A 6,652-nucleotide genomic window follows, 5' to 3' on the forward strand; every position below is an offset into this window, starting at 1 on the left:
TTATTTTCTATTACAAAGGAAACCATAAGAAACAAACAAACAAAATTTAGTAAGTTTAATTTCATTATTTTCTTGATGTTGCAAGTTAAGTGATGTCCCCTCAAAATATATGTCAATCCAGGAGCTTAGAATGTGACCTTATTTGCCCTAAGAGTCTTTACAGGTATAATTAAAGCTAAGGATCTTAAGAAGTAATCATGCTGAATTTGGGTGGGTCCTAAATAAAATGAGTGTCCTTATAAAAGACAGAAAAGGAGGGGTCCCTGGGTGGCTCAGTTGGTTAAACATCTGCCTTAGGCTCAGGTCATGATCACTGGGTCCTGGGATCCAGCCCTGCGTTGCCCTCCCTGCTCAGTGGGGAGTCTGCTTGTTCCTTGCCCTTTGCTCGCCCTTCCCTGCTCGTGCTCTCTCTCTCAAATAGATGAATAAAATCCTTAAAAAAAAGAGAAAGAGAGAGACAGACAGACAGAAAAGGAGAAGACACAAACACGCAGGGGAGAAGTTCATGTGAAAATGAAGGAAGAGAATGGAATGATGCATCTACAAATCAAGGAATGCCAAAGATTGACAGTAGCCATCAGACACTAGAAGAGAGGTGTGGAATAGATTCTCCCTTAGAGCCTCCAGAAGGAACCAACCTTACTGACACTTTGAGAGACTTCTCTCTCTATATAAAGAATCTATAGACTTCTGCCCTCCAGAACTGTGAGAGAATGCAGTTCTGTTGTTTTAAGCTACGGAGTTTGTGGTAGTGTATTATGGCAGCCCTAGGAAACTAATACACATCATGAATGATAGATCAGTACTTCTTTTTAAAATTTCTCTGTCCATCTTTCATTGGCCACAAGTACATTTCTTCGGATGTAAATTGAAGTCATGTCACTTGTACCTTAGAAAAGCTTACCAGAATCTCTGTTACAAAATTATTGCTGGGGAGTCTTAACCTCCACCTTTAGAATCAAGGGAATTTCATTGAATCAGACAAGGTTCAGTGGAAAACAGAAACTGTTAGATGTTTTAAGCAGGAAGAGATCTATACAGGGAATTAGATGCTCATAAAATTGTTAGGAGAGTTAAGGCAGCAGGTTCTAGTCTGAACCTCCTTGAATAATTCCTAGTATAATTCAACAACAATCTGCTGGGGGAGCTAATACTCTGAGGCAACCTCTTGGGTTATGATTGAAGCAAAAGCTTCAACCCTCTAACACTTGCCTCTTAATATCAGGGAAGTTGGAGAATGGAGACCCATACCTCTGATTCAAAGAACTCACATCAAATAGCTTCTTAGTAGCCATAGCCAAAACCTTTGGCCTATTCCTACCTTTTTAATCAACTATGAATACATTCAATTGGCAAAACCAAATTCTAGCTTCAAGAAATTATATAAAATGCATATCTCAGATTCCAAGCCTCTCTACAGTTAGAAGGGCCCTGCGTTTGGTTCAATGCTCTGCTGTTGCCATCTTGAAATTCTTAATAATGATTTAACGAGGAGCTCATATTTTCATTTTGCACTGAGCCCCCCAAATGATGTCGCTGGTTCTGTCAACCCTGTATAGAGCTCTGACATTTTACTCGGTTCTAATACTGCAAGGACATTTGTTGCTGTTTTGCTTTTGTTGCTTGCCTCTTTACATCCCAATTCCCAGGATTCTGTTGTTCTGTTGACTCTTGGCTGGATCACAGTGTGTTGCATCTTTCCAGATTCCTTGATTTGGAGCTCTGCCAGCACCCACTTGTTACCTTTTGCTGGAGTTCCACAATACTCCTGATATCCAAAGACTCCTACCCTTCACCTACAGCCATACTCTCCCGATGCTAAATTTTCCTGCCCATTCAGGCTTTCTTTTCTCTCTCATACTCAGTTTTACTTGAAATTAATCCTGGTATATAGACAGAAATCTGGCCCACTGACTCACTAGCATGGCCTTTCCAACACCAACGAAGCAAGACTGTCATGCACTGAAGCTAGCCTTTGCACACAGCTTTCCTTACATTTATTTTATATCTTCAGTAAGGATGCTGTGTGTGTTACAACTGTGTAACAGGAGGCAGCTTGTAATTTGGTATAAAGTATAGCAATTAGGGAACATGGAGACCTTGGTTCATGTCCCAGTTCCAGTTAACTACTCATGAGACCTCTGGATATTTCTTTCTCCCTGTCTCTGAACCTTTAAATTGGAGGGGCTGTACTAAATGGCCTGTAAATCCCTTTCCAAGTCAGATTATTTTTTATAAATATGCTAACAAGCATAGCTAGCCCCATAGATTTTGTTATAAGAAAAAAATACTATTTTTTTATACCATCTCTCTGATGGTATACTGTACATGCAGGGCAGTGATTACTAATAGTCAAATGTGGCATGCTGTTTCCATGCTGTAGGCAATCAAGCTAAATAAAAAAATAATATTTTTACTAAAATAAATACTGTGTTTGTTTTGCATGACAGGAAACTAGTGCTAGCTTCTCAATATTCATGCAAGCAAATTGATATTAACACCTGATCCTGTGCTTAGGTTTGACTACTCAATTTCTGCAAAAAAAAAAAAAAAGAGACATTCAAGGTAAGGGCAAAAATGATTAAAATAAAAGGGGGAAAAAAGATAGTAGCATGAGAGGGTTGAGGATGAGATTAACAAAATTATTTTTTTAGACGGTTTACCCCATTCCACCGCCTCCTGTGGGTGTCAAGCAATATCATAAAAGGTGTTGCTATGACAACACTAATTAATTATAATGGGACTTCATGCACAGTAGCTTAGACCTAGTTCATGATGCTCTTTTTTTAAAAAATTTATTTATTTGACAGAGAGAGAGAAAACAAGCAGGGGGAGTGGCAAGTAGAAGGAGAGGGAGAAGCAGGCCTCTGCTGAGCAAGGATCCTGATGCGGGGCTCGATCCCAGGACCCTGGGATCATGACCACCAACTGAGCCACCCAGGTGCCCCTCATGATGCTCTTATTATGTGTCACACAAAATGTAGCAAAAATGCTTATGTTGAAATGTGTTGAGATATGGGGTGATGTGCAAGGCAGTTCTTCATGACTGTTTTAACCTGTGCTTGGAGTGTTGTGTGCATAATCTTGTGGTTTTTTGGTAAACATATGGCATGGCCATCGGAGCTAATGAAGCTTAGAGTGCACATGTACAGTGGGCATTCTTTGAAGTCAAAGCAAATTGTGATAATGGACAGATTTGTGGAACCCAGGTTATCACTAGTACTGATTTAGAGGGCTGAAAATATCATGGCTGTCACTGCACTTATGGAAATTAGTCCCAGGGATTCTAAAATGGCTACAGCAACCATCTGATAGAGAGATGAAATCCAATGTAAGCAGTGAAGAATCTTTGATGTATATGTACTAGGAAGATGTCCAAAACAATAAATAAAATTAGAGTACCCAGATGTCTGAATATTACCTGTGGATGTGCAAAATGTCATTGCTTTAGTTACTGAATTCATAGTTTCTTTTTCCTCTCCCCAAATGCCATGTTTTCCATAGTTTTGTTTCATTTTTTAAATATATTTTTTATTTTTTTTACAGTAATTGTTACTACAAAACACCACTGTACTAAAATCCAACTAATTTTCTTGGATTTCCAAGTTCCAATCCAACTAATTTCTTGTAACAATAACAATTATATTGTTATGAGATATCCCACACTATTCCAAATTCTAAAGAAAGGTTAAAAAGAACTGCTAGCTTAAGATAATTATTAATTTGTTTCGGAGAGATGTCTGAGGTGGAGACAGCTGCCGCGACAGATCACTAAGCAATCTACTAGGTGAGGAGAAATTTGAACTCTCAGCACTGACAACGACAACAGCCCGTCTTGTAGTGTGGTTTAAAGAAAAGCAGACATTTGGAAGGCAGGGTGGATGCTTCCCATTTAGCAATGTCGAACCTGATTCTCATGTCCCTGCATTCGGCTGCCAGGTTTATAGGGGGCCGCCAGCGACGGTTATTCCCCTGCAGACAAACAGCAGCTGGAGCACCACCTGTGTCAGGAGATGAGCCTGAGAGACGAGAGAATTACATTGACCTCCGGCTAGTTTTGTCTTTCTCTAATTTCTGCACCACTGTCAGATTTGAAAAAGAAAATCACCACCTTGTGATATTGTCTCATCAGACCCCTCAGTGCTCTCTGTAGGGCACTGGGTAGCAATCATAAAGCATATAAATGCAGAACACATCACTACAAAGGACATGAGCTCTTGGGTCCTTTTAATCTAAATCAGATGGATAAAGGGTAGACTCAAGGAAGAAATGTGATAACAAGGAGTAAATCCACTAAGTTTCTAATGGTGGAGTTCATCATCATTTAACCTTAGGGAATCTACAGTTATTAGTCAAGAGTTCCCGGTAGAGTTCTGTTAGAAGCCAAAAAAGGAAGGACTGCAAGTAATTTGTTTTCTTGATGTGAAATAGAAGGTTGCTGCAGGACTATGAGGAATTCTAAAAGAATGTTCAGAAAATAATGTATATACATATTTAGGAAAGGGTAAAAATAATGCTAACCTGCTCAGAAGAAAAGAAGTAAAGGAGAGGGTGTAATGAGGAAGTAATAGATGTTTTTCAAGATCAGCTAATAGACTAATAAGATAAAGGAAAATGAAATAAAAATAAAAAGGATTATCTTTCGCTATGAGCATAATAATGCAGTCACTGTTACAGTCCCACTGGTTTTATTCGGGGCTTTGGATAGAACAAGAAGATGTATACTTCAGTAGGGTTCCTACAGCTGCAATGTTTCTTTTAGTAATAGTTTTAGAAAAATCTATAATCGATAGATTTAAAAAAAAATATGTCATGCCTATATTTAAAAAAAAAAGACTTTTAAAGGACTTATAAAAGGATTGTGTTTCAGAATGGCATGTTTAAACTTACTGCATTGGTATGTGTCAGTGACTTTTATCAATTAACCAGAAATCTGGGTCTGTCAGCAGAATTCATCCATCCATCTTTGCTGTGAAACTGGAAACAGATTTGTTTAAATTATTGGTCTTTTAATTTGCCTCATTTTGTCTCCTGTCTGAGAAGCCTGTTTATTTTCAGGCAGCTGCATATGTTGGCATGATTGATGAGATCTGCTACAGTCAAGCAAGCAGCCCTGGGTGACCAGTTTACCCTTCCCCGCTAGGGTTCCAGCTGCCAGTTGCCCCCATTCTGTGACAGCTTCTCCTTCTCCTCACCTTGTCATCAAGCCAAGATTGTACACTGTAGGAGAACAGGTAAGCATCTGCCTCCGTAATCATTGCCAACAGCTCTCCATTATCAACTGCCAGGGGTGCTTCAAAGCAATGTGGAGTTCTTTCTCTTGACACAGACACCGAGTGTTTTTATACCTGAAACAAGCTTTGTCTTTACTGACTGGGGAACCTCATATGTAAAGTCTGTTTTTTTAAAAACTTGCATCACACCTCACTATAATATTATACAACAGGTCAGATCATTTCCACCTCCTGCAGGTATTCTAGATTAGACTATGCAAAGATCTGTCATTTAAAGACAGGATTTTTTTTTTTTTTGGTGATTATTATATTCCTATATAGCAGAAAAATTAAAGAGCTCTGTCAAACATTTTCACTCCAACATGGTGTAAATTAAATCTACCTATAAAGGTGAATTATCTTGCAACATCTGTCCTTCTGTCATAGAGCAACATGTGTGGATCAAAATCAAATTAGAGAGCATGTTCACATATAGCAACATTAAAGTGAATTCTACTGTTTTGGTTTTTAACTGCATGATCCTGAATGTTTTAAATGATCTGTTGTTGTGATTTAATATTTATAGAGTCGATGGTAATCTAGGAACTTCAGGGACTATCAATAAAATATAACTTTTGCTTTTAAAAGGAACTAAATTTCTATAGTAATCTGTTATTAATTGTATTTATGCATGTGACTGTTGGTGTGAGAGAATATGGTACATAATTTTGACATAAATATGTGTTTTTCAGAATAACTATAATTTGCTTCAAAGTGGTTAAAAAGCAAATGTTATACAGTGGTTATTAAGATCAAAGACTTTCAGAGACATAATTTGGTTCAGATCCTGGGTTGGTACATACCAGCTCTAAGATCTTGGACAAGTTATTTAACTTCACGAACATAAGTTTCCTTATCTCCAAATGGGGATAGTGAAACTTACCTTTTGTGGTTTGTTCTGAGAACTGAATATGTAAATATATGTAAAGCTCTTAGTGCAATGCTTGACACATAGCTATTATTATTTCTAAAGCAGTGAATAAAGAACACAGGGTTGTTTACTAATAGGTTCTGAGATAGCCATGATCCACACTCTAAGAATCTTGTATCAGTTGAAATTCATTAATATACTTGTACATAAAAGATACAGCATGTTAGTATAGTGGGGGAGTAGAACAGTTTTGTTTTTTTTTTTTTTTCTGTGAATTCTTGTCCCAGTGTAGAGATACTTAATTGAATTTAGCAAGTCAGAGAAAGTAATCTGATTTGTTTCCTCTATAAAGGCAGAGGATTTGAGGTCTATTAGGGTTTTTCTTTATGTGTGACTCACTGTGGTGAACTTGATACACTGCTGGCCTCTTTAACTTCTTGGTGTCTTCTTGAACAAATTATTTAATACATTTAATTCTCACTTTCTTGATAAATAACATGGTAATGAG

At 37.7% G+C, this 6,652-nt stretch overlaps 1 long non-coding RNA gene across 1 annotated transcript in view; it reads left to right on the forward strand.

The window, feature by feature from the left end:
• The window catches only part of LOC145720659 (uncharacterized), a 387,974-nt gene that overhangs the window by 11,888 nt on the left and 369,434 nt on the right, over nt 1–6,652 (forward strand). Inside the window, exon 2 of the long non-coding RNA XR_014143804.1 lies at nt 5,059–5,234. This is a non-coding gene — a long non-coding RNA (uncharacterized LOC145720659). The remainder of the gene's footprint in view (nt 1–5,058; nt 5,235–6,652) is intronic.

This window comes from Leptonychotes weddellii, chromosome 3 (assembly GCF_054177405.1).
Source record: "Leptonychotes weddellii isolate Sample4059 chromosome 3, ASM5417740v2, whole genome shotgun sequence".
Classification (NCBI taxonomy): Eukaryota; Metazoa; Chordata; class Mammalia; order Carnivora; family Phocidae; genus Leptonychotes; species Leptonychotes weddellii.